Genomic DNA, 16,340 nt, shown 5'->3' with positions numbered 1-16,340 from the left:
CGTGTCCCAAAGCATCTGCCGTGCCCTCAACAACGCAGTTACTGGGAGAGTCCACCTGACAACGGACACGTGGACAAGTGCTTGTGGCCAGGGACGGTACATCTCTCTGACGGCACACTGGGTAAATATAGTGGAAGCCGGGACCCAGTCGGACCTTGGGACGGAACACATCCTCCCCACACCGAGGATTGCGGGCCCTATGTCAGTCAGAGTTGCCCCCACAGTGTACAGCTCCTGCGCATCCTCCTCCTCCTCCTCCTCATGTTCAGCCTCCCTCTCAGATAGCACCACATCAGTTACAAGCTGGAAGCATTGCAGTACTGCCTCCGCCAAGCGGCAACAGGCTGTGCTGAAACTCATAAGCTTAGGTGATAAACCTCACACTGCTTGTGAGTTGTGGACAGCTGTGAAAGAGCAGGCAGATCTGTGGCTGAGACCGCTGAACCTACATCCCGGCATGGTCGTGTGTGACAATGGCCGTAACCTGGTGGCGGCTCTGAGGCGAGGTGAGATCACACACGTACCATGCCTGGCTCATGTGCTTAACCTCGTGGTTCAGTGGTTTCTTAAATCGTACCCAGAGTTGCCAGATCTGCTCGTGAAAGTACGCCGCCTGTCAGCTCATTTTCGCAAGTCGGCTACAGCTTCCGCCGCCCTTGCTGTGTTGCAGCAGCGTTTGCAGCTTCCGGCACACCGACTGGTGTGTGATGTCCCCACACGTTGGAACTCTACCCTCCACATGTTGCAAAGGATTTGTGAGCAGAAGAGAGCAGTTGTGGAGTACAAGCTGCAACAAGGCCGTCGATATTCAGGTCAGACTCCACACATAAGACCTCAGGAGTGGACCTGGATGTTTGACATATGTACCATCCTCACAATCTTTGAGGAGGCCACCAAGATGGTGAGTGGCGATGACGCCATCATTAGTGTCAGCATCCCACTTGTCTGTCTTTTGCAACGCTCTCTGCAGAGAATTAAAGAGGAGGCATTGCAGCCAGAGTATGATGAGATGGATCAAGAAGCCGTAGCGGGCGATTACACACAGCCCAGCCTCATCTCATCCCAACGTGCATTGGGGGACAATGAGGGAGAGGAGGAGGAGGAGGAGGAAGAACAGGAGCTGCTTTCATGCGTTGTAGACGGTAGTACCTGTACATACCGTCGGTTCAGCGTGGGTGGCCTGAGGACAGGGGGGAGGAGGAAGAGGAGGAGGAGGAGGAGGAGAGCATGGTCAGTCGTCATCTTGGTGAGGACACAGAAATCTTGCCCGTTACCAGTCTGGCACTCATGGCTGACTTTATGTTACGCTGCCTTAACCGTGACCCTCGCGTTGTCAAAATGTTGGGTGACAGTCATTACTGGTTGGTGACACTTGTGGACCCCCGCTACAAGGAGAACTTTCAGTCTCTTATTCCTGTGGTGGAGAGGTCTACAAAAATGGGGCAGTATCAGAAGGCCCTTGCTGCAGAACTCTTAAAAAAATTCCCATCTGAACACGCTAGCGGCAGAGGTCACAGTTCGTAGCCCAACCAAGGCGTACAGGCGAGAGAGATGCAACTCCAATCCAGCAGAGGCAGGGGAACACTGTCAACGTTCTGGGACAGTTTTCTGACACCTGCCCAGCTTACAGGCCCTGAGGCGCGGGGTACTCTCACAAGGAGTGGAAAGTTTCAAAAGATGGTGAGGGAGTACCTTGCCGACCCTACCAGCGTCCTCCGTGATTCCTCTGTGCCTTTTAATTATTGGGTTTACAAGCTGGACACTTGGAATGAACTCGCTCTGTACGCCTTGGAGGTCCTGGCCTGCCCTGCCGCTAGCGTGTTATCGGAGAGTGTTTTTAGTGCCGCTGGGGGAATTATAACTGATAAGCGCACTCGCCTGTCAACTGACAATGCTGACAAGCTGACCCTTATCAAAATGAACAAGGGCTGGATTGGGCCAGACTTCTCATCACCACCAAATGACAGCAGAGTAACATAAAGTCAAATCCACTCTGTTATTTCGGGAGGTGTATTCATGTGCACCGCTTCACACCCACACATGGGTATACGCTTCCTCGTTTCGGCTGTTTTATCTTCTTCTCCTTATCCTCAGCCTCCACCACCACTATACCACCAGGGTGCCAGCATTGCAAGTTCCTCCGTCCTTATTTTTGGCAGCTTTTGCTTGCAAGGCATAAGCAAATACTATGGGACACCCACTCCCCAATAATGGGACTTATGTTTGTAATATGCTGTACTGCATGGCTCTTGTAAGGGGCATTGCAAGTTGCTCCGTCCTGTCCTAATTTTTGGCAGCTTTTGCTTGGAAAGCATAAGCAAATACTATGGGAGACCCACTCCCCAATAATGGGACTTATGTTTGTAATATACTGTACTGCATGTGACGCGCCCCCTGGGCCGTGTGTACACATGTGTGGGATACCCGGTGCCGGGTCTCTGGGGTCTGTAGTCTCCGTGGCGGTGACCCGGTCCCGTGGCTCAGGCTGGTCAAACCAGTGGCAATCTTTCTTAGGTTTTGAGGTTAATTGTCCGACTGCGCCACCCGTGGATTGCGGTCAGGGAGTACCACCGCTGTGAGGCAGACCGCTGAGGCTGGTGTTGTGTGCGCAGCAGAGAATGGGATAACTCCCCACGGGAGGAGTATAGCCTCAGGGCAGTGAGTGTGGATGATGGGGGTGATGGTGCACGAGCGCAGCAGGAACGACTCAGAGTCTTTGCAGTGCAGTTCAGGGTCTTTACTGATGATTATAAGGTAGACCCTCCCGGGAGTACTGGCTAGCATAAGAGGCTTGGTCAGTCTGTGAGCAAGCAGGAGTTCCCCTGGCCAGGTGGAGTTGTAGGCCTCCCCGTCTGTCTGCACTCTTCCTGGCTACCTTGCTGTAAGCGGGTAGAAGTACCCCACATCCCTGCGTGCACTGTGTAGTGCTCACCCGTATGGCTGGTGACTTGGGGCCTTCTGTTAGCCTCCGCTCCACGACGGCGGTGCTGGTCCCTTGCTTGTGACTGAGCCTCCGGGCTTCTATGGCCAGAGGACCTGAAATCCCCTGCCGGCTGGTTTCTGCTGCTGGATATATAAGTCCTCACAGCCTCGGACTCCTGTGTCCGGTTCCTATTGTCTTCTGCCAGGGCGAGCTCTGCTCAGCTTCCAGCCCCTGGTCTTTAGCTCCTAGCTCCTACAGAACTCCTTGCTGTTACTTTCCATTGCTCTCACTCTGACTCTGACTGTTCTCTGATTCACTCAACCCCGCCCCAGATCCAGTTTATAAGGGCAGAATTCTCCCCTCCCAGGACTGGGGCAGGAGGATGTTGCATGTTTAAGGGATCCTGACCAGGAAACCTCCCACTTGCTCTCCGACGTAATGTCTCTATTACTGTGGTGACCAGACCCCTGTGGTGCCACACATGGCTCTTGTAAGGGGCATTGCAGCTCCTCATAATTTTTGGAAAGCCTTCCATTCACTGCTTAGGCCAACAGTGCACAGGAGACCCAGTTGCTATAAATGGAAAAAAAGGTTTAGTTAACGCCCTCTGACCTCCATGTCATTTCCAAGGGGCATTGGAGTGCCTCGAAATTTTTGGTAGGTATTGCACTCACTGTATGCCCTATAACTGTGTAGCCGAACCGCTCCTTTTGTTACAGAAACATATCCTACAAGACATATCTGGTTGACTGGCCTGATATTGATGTGAATGGTCCCTGTTCCTCCTGCTCTTTCTCCTTTGCCACTACCTCATCCATCATTTATCACCTGAAACTTTGTTTTAATGGGAGTCATAGAACTTGGATAGTAGCAGGAAAACATCCAGCAATCTTCGGAGGAGGTAGGATATGCGCCAAAACGCTGACCACCTCAGGCCTAGCCGCTACTACATACATGCGCTTGCATTACAACAAAACAAAGCAGATGCTAACCTTGGCACTCTCAACTCCCCTGATGGAGAAGCCAGGGCCCACCGGAGGAGTCTGATAGTCCGGTGGGCTCGGCCAATGCTGCCCTAAAGCAGGCCAGGCTAAGAAAAGTGTGGGAAAGGTTACCGGGACAAATAGGGGTGGCTGGGGACCGAGTATGGACACCCGGCCACCACCTGGAGGCTGGGGAGCAAGCGGGGACACCCGGCCACCAGGCGGCTGGGGACTCAGTATGGATACCAGGCCGCCGACACAGCCATGGCGTGGTGGCCAGATTCCGCCTCCACATGCCTAAAAGGCCCAATTTAAAGTGCAAGCAAGCAAGCAGTATGGTATTGCAGCCTGGGGGTGGGTGGGTGGCAGGCTGCATACTTGCGCTTGCATTGCAAGGAATGGGAGAGGTACAATTGAACACTGCCCTGGGACAAGGACTTGAATGGGGATAGTTGCAAGTCTGCAACGACAGGTGCAAGGTGGGAGGCATCTTCGCATGTACCATGAACAGGGGTTTGGCATGCACACACTACAGCGGAATAGGCTCTCCTTCCCACTAAATGCACTGGGGAGGGCACGGGTAATGTTTTGGTATACGCGCTTAATCTTATGTATAAGGCACACCAGGACAAATAGGGGCGGCTGGGGACTGAGTATGGATACCTCGCTGCCGAAGCAGCCATGAGGTAGTGGCCAGCTTCGGCCTCCTCCAAACTAAAAGGCCCTATTTTAAGTGCAAGCTAGCAGTATGGAATTGCAGTCTGGGGGTGGGTGGGTGGCAGGCTGCACACTTACACTTGCATTAAAAGAAAACATAGCAGATGCTAACTTCTGTCATCATCATCATGCTCCTCACCTTGGCACTCTCAACTCCACCGATGGAGAAGTCAGGGCCCACCGGAGGAGTCTGGTTCTCTGGTGGGCTCGTCCAATGCTGCCTAAAGCAGGCCGGGCTAAGAAAAGTGTGTGGGGGGATGTTCCAAGGAGAAATAGGGGCGGCTGGGGACCGTTTATGGACACCCGGCTGCCCCCAGACGGCTGGGGACCGTGTGTGGACACCCGGCCGCGGGGCGGCTGGGGACCGAGTATGGACACCCGGCCGCCGGGCGGCTGGGGACTGAGTATGGATTCCAGGCCGCCAACACAGCCATGACGTGGTGGCCAGATTCCGCCTCCACATGCCTAAAAGGCCCAATTTCAAGTTCAAGCAAGCAAGCAGTATGGTATTGCAGCCTGGGGGTGGGTGGGTGGCAGGCTGCATACTTGCGCTTGTATTGCAAGGAATGGGGGAGGTACAATTGAACACTGCCCTGGGACTAGAACTTGCATGGGGATAGTTGCAAGTCTGCATCTTCTGATGCGGCAAGGATCACTTATGATGGGCACACTTCTAGACAGTGACCTGGGAGTCAGAGATGCTTCCAGGGGTCTTCCCCATGCTGTTCCCATGTCTTTTCAGCACTTTATGCATGTGTCACACAGCACATGGCCAGATAAGGTTGTAAAATGTTAAAATGACATTTCCCGGTGAATGCATTTGTCATAGTTGAAAGCAATACAAAAGTGTAAAAACGCATAAAAAATGCTACTTGTGAACATAGCCGAAGGTGTGGAGGAGTATTTTTGTTTTTGGTCATTTATTTTAACTTATACACAAGTCTTTTCCCTGGAAAGGATGTTCCTTAACGTTTCACTTTCGTTTTTGAACGTTTTATTGTGAGCCCGTAAAAGTGGCTTAATACCTCTGACCACGTTGTTGACAGCAGTGACCTGGGGGTCAGAAATGCTTCCTGGGGCAATCCCCATGCTGTTCCCATGTCATTTGAGCACTGTCACTATCGTTTTGGGCACTTGTTAGGCTTTTAAAAGACTGCCGGGGGTGCCACCGCAAAAATGCTCGAGTCTCCCATAGACTAACATTGGGCTCGTTGCTCGGGTCGAGCACCCGAGTATCACGGCGAACTCGGCCCGAGCTTCGAGCACCCGAGCATTTTAGTGCTCGCTCAACACTACTCAGCAGTAATAACATGCTGATTGTGATGTCATGAAGATGACTTGAATTTCCACCAATCAGAGATCAGCATGTTTCAGGTAACCCAGATAGAACAGTACATGAAACATGAGTCACGGCCACTGTGAGGTCATAATGCTGATTAGAATTTCCACCAGTCAGAAAACAGAACCGCCCAGAAGAACCACCAAGGAGGTATGAGTCATCGCCACTGTGAGGTCATAATGCTGACCAATCAGAGAGCAGCCACACCCAGATTTTCCACCAATCAGAGATCAGCAGTGGGTATAAATAGCCGCTGCCGCCTGCCCGGCTTAGCCTTGCACTGGTTGGGTCTCTCTTTTTTTCTCTCTCTTGGTATCTCCCGGTATCTCTCCCTCCCCTCTCTCTTCTTTCTCACTCTTTGACCCAACGGCCCTCTTAAGGGCTACCCCAAATGTGTAAAAGATAGAACCAATATTTGTGTTGTTTGTCTGTTTTATGAGCCTGTGATTAACCCCTTCCCACTCTTTGCTATATATATATATTATATACGTAGTATGTGCAGGTGGGCCTTAAAGGGAATTTAAAGGACAAACATATTGATGGCCTATCCCCTGGTTAGCTCATTAATATCAGATTTGTGGGGGTCCGACACGTGGCACCTCAACTACTCAGTTGTTTGAAACTCTGGCAGAGGTCAGATGTAAACATTGTTGTGGAGCTGAACATCACAGCTCTGGTCACTGTGTAGTGGCTGCTACCTGGTGCTGCAGATCAGCTCCTATTACATGAATATTAGCTGACTTGCAGGACCCACAGTACAGTGAATGGAGCAGTGATGTTCAGATCTTCAAACTATTTACATCTGAGCGTCGCAAACAAGTGATGGGTAGAGCCAGTGCCGCGTGTCGGAGCCCACCGTTCTGATATTGATAACCCATCCCCAGGATGGCAGCTCAGTAGATACCATACCAGGATGGGGGACATTATGCCAGAATGGATACATTATACCAGAATGGGGACATTATATCAGAATTAGGTCATTATGCCAGAATGTGAGACACTGTAACAGAATGGAGTACATTGTACCAGGATGGGGGACATTAAACCAGGGCGAGGGACATTAAACAGTATAATGGTCATTAAACCAGGATGGGGGGCATTATACCAGGATGGGGACATTATACCAGAATGGGGACACTATACTAGTATGGGGACATTTTACCAAGATGAAGGACACTATATCAGAATGGGGACAATATATCAGAATGGGGACAATATACCAGGAAGGGGGACATTAAATCAGAATGGGGACATTATATCAGAATGGGGAAATTATACCAGAATTGGGGACATTATACTAGAATAAGGGACACTATACCAGAATGGGGTACACCATACCCAGATGGGTGACACTATATCAGAATGGGAACATTATATCACAATGATGATGTTATACCAGGATGGGGGACATTATATCACAATGATGATATTATACCAGTATAAGGGATATTATAGCAGCATGGGGGACATTATGCCAGAACTGGAGATACTATACCAGGATGTGGGGCATTATACCAGCTTTGGGGACATTATAGCAGAATTGGGAGCATTACACCATCATGGGGGATATTATACCAGATTAGAGATATTATACCAAAAGGGGGACATTATATCAGAATGGATACACTATTCCAGGATGGGGACATTAAACCAGAATGAAGGAAATGATGCCAGAATGAGGACATTACCAGACAGGGGCACAGGTGGGGGAAAATGTTATAGCATAAGGCCCAGCATGTGGGAGATTATTACAAGAAGGAGCCAGGATGGGGGACATTACTACATAGGGAGAGAACACATATATCTTTATAGGATCCAGAACACTACAAGGGCCCATACATCTGACCAACATGCAGGTGGGGGCCTATCAGACTCTCGTTACTCCACTGGGTGGGACCATATCATTTCCAGGACTCCTTGTTCTTTACATTGAAGATAATTCTTAATGACATTGGCTGTACGTTTGGGGTTGTTGTTCTGCTGAAGAAAACATTTGGATCCAATCAGACACCTCCCTGATGATATTGCATGATGGATAAGTATCTGCCTCTATATCTCAGCATTGAGGGAACCAATAATTCTAACCCAATTCCCACTTCCATTTGCTGAAATGCAGCCCCAAACTTACAGGACCCTCCACCGTGCTTATGCATCACTATTGCCCACAGACACTCATTATTGTACTGCTCTCCAGCCCTTCAGTGAACAAAATATCTTCTGTATTAACAACATTTTTCATATTTTGACTCAACCGTCCAGAGCACATCCTGCCAATTTTCTACACCCTGGTTCCTCTGTTTTAATGCATAGTTGAGTCACTTGGCCTTGTTTTGATGTGGAAGATATGGCTTTTTCGCCACAAATCTGCTATGAAGACCACTTCTGGCCAGTCTTCACTGAACAGTAGATGAGTGAAGCTGAGTCCCACTGGTTGCTGCCAGTTCTGAGCTGATGGCACTGCTGGACATCTTCCGCATTTGAAGGAAAGTAACCATAATGTGTCATACATCTGCTGCACTAAGTTTCCTTGGCCGACCACTGCATCTACTGACCCCAACGTTGCACATTTTCTTGCTTCTTCATAAGTGCTTGAATGACACATCTTGAACCCTCAATCTGCTTTGAAATTTGTGCCTTAGAGACCTTGCTGATGTAGTATAACTTCCTTGTGTATTCTTGCTCAGTCTTGCCATGGTGTATGACCAGACACCTGACTGTATTATTACAAAATCCCTGACTTTGCGCAGGTGTACCTGGAATAATTGATGCTGTTTTAAAGTGAAAAGTTGGTCACACCAAATATTAATTGGATCTAGATTTTTCGTTTGTTCATTCACTTTGTATCACTTTGTGTTTTGTTAATTGATTAAATAAATCATTAACATTTCTATTTTTGAAGCGTTCTTACTTTACAGCATTTTTTCTACACCTTTCTAAAAATTATTTTTATGTGATTGTGTCTTTTATTTGCTCATTAATAGTGTTGAGCGATACCTTCCGATATCAAGAAATATCGTATCAGATTGGATCGGACTGATACCCAAAAAGTATCGGATATCGCCTATTCCGATACCGGAAACCAATGCAAGTCAATGGGACAGAAATATCGGAATGAAAATAAACCCTTTCTTTCCTTGCAGGTTAATTCTACATGAAGTAAAACAACTAAGAATAATGTAGAATGTATTGCGCGAAAAGCCGGCAATTCAGCAGCGGCATACACCGGTACCCGACAATTTACAACAGAAAGAATAGAGCTTCACACATAGATTAGATAGATAGAAACATGTCAGTCAAATATATATGAAGTACTGTGACAGTGTTGCTTACTGTACTTGTCATTTAGTGTAAAGGATTTATTAAAAAAAATAATAGTGTTTTCATGCACTGTCTCTTTAAAAAAGCCGGCAGGCAATTCAGCAGCGGTACCCGACAATTTAGAATAGAAGGAATAGAGAATCATACATAGATTAGATAGATAGAAACATGTCAGTCACATATATATGAAGTACAGTGACAGTGTTGATTACTGTACTTGTCATTTAGTGTTAAAATAAAGGATTTATTTTAAAAAAAATTGGCGTGGGGTTCCCCGTAATTTTAGGCTCTAGCGGAGGTTAAGCAGACGGCTGGGGCAGATGTTTAAAGCCTGGGAAGGGGGTAATACCCACGGAGCTTCCCAGGCTACTAATATCAGCCCCCAGCTGAATACCTAGTCTTTACTAGCTATTAAAATGGGGGACCCCCCAAAAAAATGACATGGGGTCCCCCCTAATTTAATAGCTAGCAAAGGCTAGGCAGACAGCTGGGGGCTGATATTAATAGCCCAGGAAGGGTGCCATGAATATTGGCCCCCTCCCAGGCTAGAAACACCAGCCGTCAGCCACCCCAGAAATGGCGCATCCATAGGATGCGCCAATTCTGGCATTTAGCCTCGCTCTTCCCACTGCCCTGTAGCGGTAGCAGTGGGGTAATAGGGTTGGGGTTGATGTCAGCTTATAATGCCAGCTGACATCAAACCCAGGTTAGTAATGGAGAGGCGTCTATAAGACACCCCCATTACTAACCCCATAGTCAAAGTTAAAAAAAAACACAAACACCCAGAATAAAGTCCTTTAATTGAAATAAACACACAATTCTTTATTGTTCTAAATTAAACTCTACTTACCATCACGCCCATTCCAGCTGAAGCCAACGATCTCCTGCAATAAAAGAAAAATAATAAAGCAACATCATCCTTACCTTTCCATGGTTCCCACGACAGCTTCAGCTCTGCTACATCGAGATGACAGGCTGGACCGCAGCAGAGCGCTACCATCCAGCCTGTCATCCCGCGGACACTGAGAAGCGCAGGCTTGCTTGCGCTCCTCAGTGTCTCGCTGTGACGGCATAAAGATGAGCCGAGGTCATGTCCAATGAACTCAGCTCACCTCATGCACGTCACTGACAGCGTGGGAAAATTCTCCTGCACTCAGCACTTAGAATTCTCCCACGCTGTCAGTGACGTGCATGAGGTGAGCCGAGTTCATTGGACATGACCTCGGCTCATCTTTATGCCGTCACAGCGAGACACTGAGGAGCGCAAGCAAGCCTGCACTTCTCAGTGTCCGCGGGATGACAGGCTGGATGGCAGCGTTCTGCTGCGGTCCAGCCTGTCATCTCGATGTAGCAGAGCTGAAGCTGTCGTGGGAACCATGGAACTGTAATGATGAGTTTGCTTTATTATTTTTCTTTTATTGCAGGAGATCGTTGGCTTCAGCTGGAATGGGCGTGATGGTAAGTATGGTTTAATTTAGAACAATAAAGAATTGTGTGTTTATTTCAATTAAAGGACTTTTTTCTGGGTGTTGTGTTTTTTTTAAATACTTTACTAGAAATTCATGGTGGTCATGTCTAATATTGGCGTGACCCCATGAATTTCAGGCTTAGGGCCAGCTGATAATGCCAAGCTGGCCCTAACCCCTTTATTACCCAGTGAGCCACCGCACCAGGGCCCTGGATGAGTTGGGTACAGCGCCAGAAGATGGCACTTCTATGAACGCGCCATTTTCCGGGGTGGCTGCGGACTGCAATTTGCAGCGGGGGTGGCCCAGAAAGCTTGGGCCTCCCAGCGCTGCGGATTCCAGCCCCCAGCTGCCTAGTTGTACCTGGCTGGATACAAAAACAGGGCGAAGCCCCACGTCAATTTTTTTTTAATTATTTCATGAAATAATTAAAAAAAAAAGGGCTTCCCTATATTGTTGTGTCCGGCCAGGTACAAATAGGCAGCTGGTGGTTGGGGGCAGCCCGTTCCTGCCTGCTGTACCTGGCTGGACACAAATATAGGGCGAAGCCCCACATCAATTTTTTTTTAATTATTTCATGAAATAATTAAAAAAAAAAGGGCTTCCCTATATTGTTGTGTCCGGCCAGGTACAAATAGGCAGCTGGTGGTTGGGGGCAGCCCGTTCCTGCCTGCTGTACCTGGCTGGACACAAATATAGTGCGAAGCCCCACGTCAATTTTTTTTTAATTATTTCATGAAATAATTTAAAAAAAAGGGCTTCCCTATATTGTTGTGTCCAGCCAGGTACAAATAGGCAGCTGGGAGTTGGGGGCAGCCCGTCCCTGGATGCTGTACCTGGCTGGCATACAAAAATATGGCAAAGCCCACGTCAGAATTTTTGGGAAAAATTAATAAAAAAATAAATATTAATTTAGGGACTGCATCTTTATTAACCCCTCAAGTGTCATTTAGTGTTAAAATAAAGGATTTATTAAAAATAAAATTGGCGTGGGATCCCCCATAATTTTAGTCTCTAGCGGAGGTTAAGCAGACGGCTGGGGCAGATGTTTGAAGCCTGGGAAGGGGGTAATACCCACGGAGCTTCCCAGGCTACTAATATCAGCCCCCAGCTGAATACCTAGCCTTTACTAGCTATTAAAATGGGAGACCCCCCAAAAAAATGATGTGGGGTCCCCCCTATTTTAATAGCTAGCAAAGGCTAGGCAGACAGCTGGGGGCCGATATTAATAGCCCAGGAAGGGTGCCATGAATATTGGCCCCCTCCCAGGCTAGAAACACCAGCCGTCAGCCACCCCAGAAATGGCGCATCCATAGGATGCGCCAATTCTGGCACTTGGCCTCGCTCTTCCACGCTGCCCTGGTGCGGTGGCAGGGGGTAATAGTGGTGGGGTTCATGTCAGCGCCAGCTGCCATGAAGCCCAGGTTAGTAATGATGGGCATCTATAAGACACCCCCATTACTAACCTACAAAGTGTTAAAAATAAAAAACACACACTACACCCAGAAAAAAAATTATTTATTTGAAATAAAACACACCATTTTATTTAATTCTTAGTTTACTAAAAAAAAAAATAGTTACCTGTCCACGTTCCTGCGCTGATCTCCCATGCACAGCTGTCACATCTGGAGATGGTGACAGCTGTGCATGGCTGCTGTAAGCTCACACTGCCGGGAACACGTCCGCTCCCGGCAGCGGGAGCCCCTGACTGAGGTCACCGGAGTGCATTCAGTCAGCGCAGCTCCGGTGACCTCCTTTACGGCACTGCTGTACCGTGGGAATTTCTCACGGTACAGCGGGGCCGTAAAGCAGCTAACCGGAGCAGCGCTGCCTGAACTCCGGCGAACCCGCTTATGCAATGACGGGGCTGCTTTACGGCCCCATCATTCTAGCGGTGGCAGCGGTTCAGAGCGGTCACATTCTATGTGGCTGCTATAAACTGGAGATCTTCGTGGGACACTCGTGGACTACTACGGAGGGGTAAGGATAAGGTTGTGGTTTATTATTTTAAATTTTATTACAGGAGATCGATGGCTTCGGGGAATTAGGTGTCTAAGTGAGTATAGGTGTAGTTTTTTATTTTTTACTTTATTTTAGGTGGCGATCGGCGGGGACAGGTAATGTATGAACTAATTTATTGTAGGCAAGCACTGGCCACCAATGAAATGTATTTAAAATTTATTGGGGACTAAAAACAAAAAAAAAATAAAACATGTATAGGGCCAAAATAACATATGGGGTAGTTTAAATAGCAGGATCAGGCTGATGGGAACTACTGCTCCCTTCAAGCTGATCCTGCTGGCACAAGTGGACGGGGGACAGACATAGGCCGATGGGAGTAGTAGTGTCACATCGGCCTATGTTTGCCTGCACGCACACACCCACAGACATCGCACAGACACCGCGCACACCCGCACATATCGCACAGACACCCCGCACACATCGCACACACACCGCACACACATCACGCACACCCGCACATATCGCACAGACACCCCGCACACACCCGGAGACATCGCACACACACCGCACACACATCACGCACACCCGCACATATCGCACAGACACCGCGCACACACCCGCACAGACACCCCGCACACACCCGGAGACATCGCACACACACCGCACACACATCACGCACACCCGCACACATCGCACAGACACCCACACACACCAATCATGACCGGTCTGGGAGGTGAGGCTGACCTGTGCGGCCGTGGGAAAGTTCATGTGAGTTCATGCAATGCAGTCAAGCATGAACTCACATGAACCCTCTGAGGGCACCGCGGCGACTTCAAATGAACAGCTGATCAGCATCACCTGATACCTCAGCTGTTCATTTGAAATAACTGGCGGGAAAGCGCAGCACAGAACGGGAAAGCCGGCGGTGAAGTCTTTTCACTGCCGGCTTCCCCGCCCGGGTCCTTCGCTCCCCGCTCCTTGGTGCTGCGCTCCCCGCCCGGTCCTAACTTACGATCGGGATGGGAGGTGGCGAGGGGAGCGGAGGATCGGGGTGGGAGGCTGCGAGGAAGCGAGTGTGGGGTTGTGTGATTGTTTAAAAGCCGGCGGCTTTTTACCGCCCGCCGGCTTTTAAACAATCAGGAGAATTCTCTCACGCTAGGATGGCATTCTGATGACAGAATGGATCGCAGCTGAGCGCTGCCATCCAGCTTGTCATCCTTCAGAGACACTGCAGAGCGCAGGCATTATGGGAACTTCCGATTCCGGTATTCGATATTCTAAAAGTATCGGAATTAAGTATCAGAATTCCGATACCGCGAATATCGGCCGATACCCGATATTACAGTATCGGAATGCTCAACACTAGTCATTAATAATCTGATATATCTTTTGGTATTTTGTGTATAGTTGTTATTTTGCTGTTGGGGTAAATTGTAGGATATTGATTTCAGAGTGGTTTCCTGATCCTTTGATTGTAGGAATGAGTGGTATATATGTGCTAATAAATTAGGACAAAACATAGGAAATTTAGGAAAAAACTGAACATCTCAGCAGTAATAACATGCTGATTGTGATGTCATGATGATGACTTGAATTTCCACCAATCAGAGATCAGCATGTTTCAGGTCACCCAGATAGAACAGTCCATGAAACATGAGTCACGGCCACTGTGAGGTCATAATGCTGATTAGAATTTCCACCAGTCAGAAAACAGAACCGCCCAGAAGAACCACCCAGGAGGTATGAGTCATCGCCACTGTGAGGTCATAATGCTGAGCAATCACAGAGCAGCCACACCCAGATTTTCCACCAATCAGAGATCAGCAGTGGGTATAAATAGCCGCTGCCGCCTGCCCGGGTTAGCCTTGCACTGGTTGGGTCTCTCTTTTTTTCTCTCTCTCTTGGTATCTCCCGGTATCTCTCCCTCCCCTCTCTCTTCTCTCTCTCTCTCTTTGACCTAACGGCCCTCTTAAGGGCTCCCCCAAATGTGTAAAGATAGAACCAATATTCGTGTTGTTTGTCTGTTTTATGAGCCTGTGATTAACCCCTTCCCACTCTTTGCCATATATATATTATATACATAGTATGTGCAGGTGGGCCTTAAAGGGAATTTCCAGGACAAACATATTGATGGCCTATCCCCTGGTTAGCTCATTAACCGGTTCAGGACCGCCCACTGTACATAAACGTCGGCGCTGCCTGGGCTCTGTGCAGCGCCGACGTTTAAAAACGGTGGGTGGTCCCGCAGCGCTCAGGACCCCCAGGGTCCTGCTAGCGCTGCGGTACCGGTTCAGAGCGATAGCTCTGACATGTGGCATCATGGGGACCTGATTGGATCAGGTCCCCATGATGTTAACCTGTACCTATCTTCTAGATGCCGCGATCCATAGCGATCGCGGCATTTAAAAGATAGGGACAGCCGGTGGTCGGCGATCGGGACCCCCCACATACCTGTCAGCGGCGGGAATCCCGGTGCTGTGACCTCTGACATCATCGAGACCTGATTGGCTCAGGTCTCGATGATGTCAGCGTCACACCAGCCAATCAGAGAGATCACCAGGGAAGTTTGTTTTAGCAACAAACTTTCCCGGGCGATCTGCCTGATAAATGCAGTTTCTCCTCCGATCTCAGTGAGAGAGCAGAGGAGAAACAGTGTGACAAGAGCTGTCAGCCTTGCCACTGTGAAAGTAAAAAAAATAAAAAAGAAAAAAGAAAGTAAGAGTTAGGGTTAGTGAGTCTGTCAGATCAGTCAGTCCTGTCAGATCAGTCCAGTCAGATCTGTCAGTCAGTCAGTCCTGTCAGATCAGTCCAGTCAGATCTGTCAGTCCTGTCAGATCTGTCAGTCAGATCTGTCAGTCCTGTCAGATCTGTCAGTCAGTCAGTCCTGTCAGATCTGTCAGTCAGTCCTGTCAGATCTGTCAGTCAGTCAGTCCTGTCAGATCTGTCAGTCAGTCCTGTCAGATCTGTCAGTCAGTCAGTCCTGTCAGATCTGTCAGTCAGTCAGTCCTGTCAGATCTGTCAGTCAGTCAGTCCTGTCAGATCTGTCAGTCAGTCAGTCCTGTCAGATCTGTCAGTCCTGTCAGATCAGTCCAGTCAGTCAGTCCTGTCAGATCTGTCAGTCAGTCAGATCTGTCAGTCAGTCAGTCCTGTCAGATCTGTCAGTCCTGTCAGATCTGTCAGTCAGTCAGTCCTGTCAGATCTGTCAGTAAGTCAGTCCTGTCAGATCAGTCAGTCAGTCCTGTCACATCAGTCAGTCAGTCCTGTCAGATCAGTCCGGTCAGTCCAGTCCGGTCCCGTCCTTTTAGTCCGGTCCGTTCAGTCCAGTCAAAAAATATAAAAATAAAATGGCCCGTCAGACTTATACCGCAGAGGAGGTGTATGCCCTGCTGTGCTCTGACACTGATGACAGCGCAATCTCAGATGGAGATATGGATTTTGAGGGCTTTAGTAGCGGCGACACTGAGAGCCCAGAAATGAGCAGTGATTCTGTTCCATCCTCAAGCCCAAGGACCAGTACAACAATAGGGGCAAATAGCGCTACTGGAGAAACGTCTCCAAATCAGGGAACACTGCCCAGTACAAGCGCTGTCCCTGCTACTAGTGAATTGGCGCACGCCAGTGTACAAGGGGCT

The sequence above is a fragment of the Phyllobates terribilis genome, unplaced genomic scaffold, assembly GCF_046119375.1.
Source record: "Phyllobates terribilis strain yellow unplaced genomic scaffold, ASM4611937v1 Scaffold_168__1_contigs__length_4147262, whole genome shotgun sequence".
Taxonomy (NCBI): Eukaryota; Metazoa; Chordata; class Amphibia; order Anura; family Dendrobatidae; genus Phyllobates; species Phyllobates terribilis.
Note: the sequence above shows the minus strand (reverse complement) of the source record.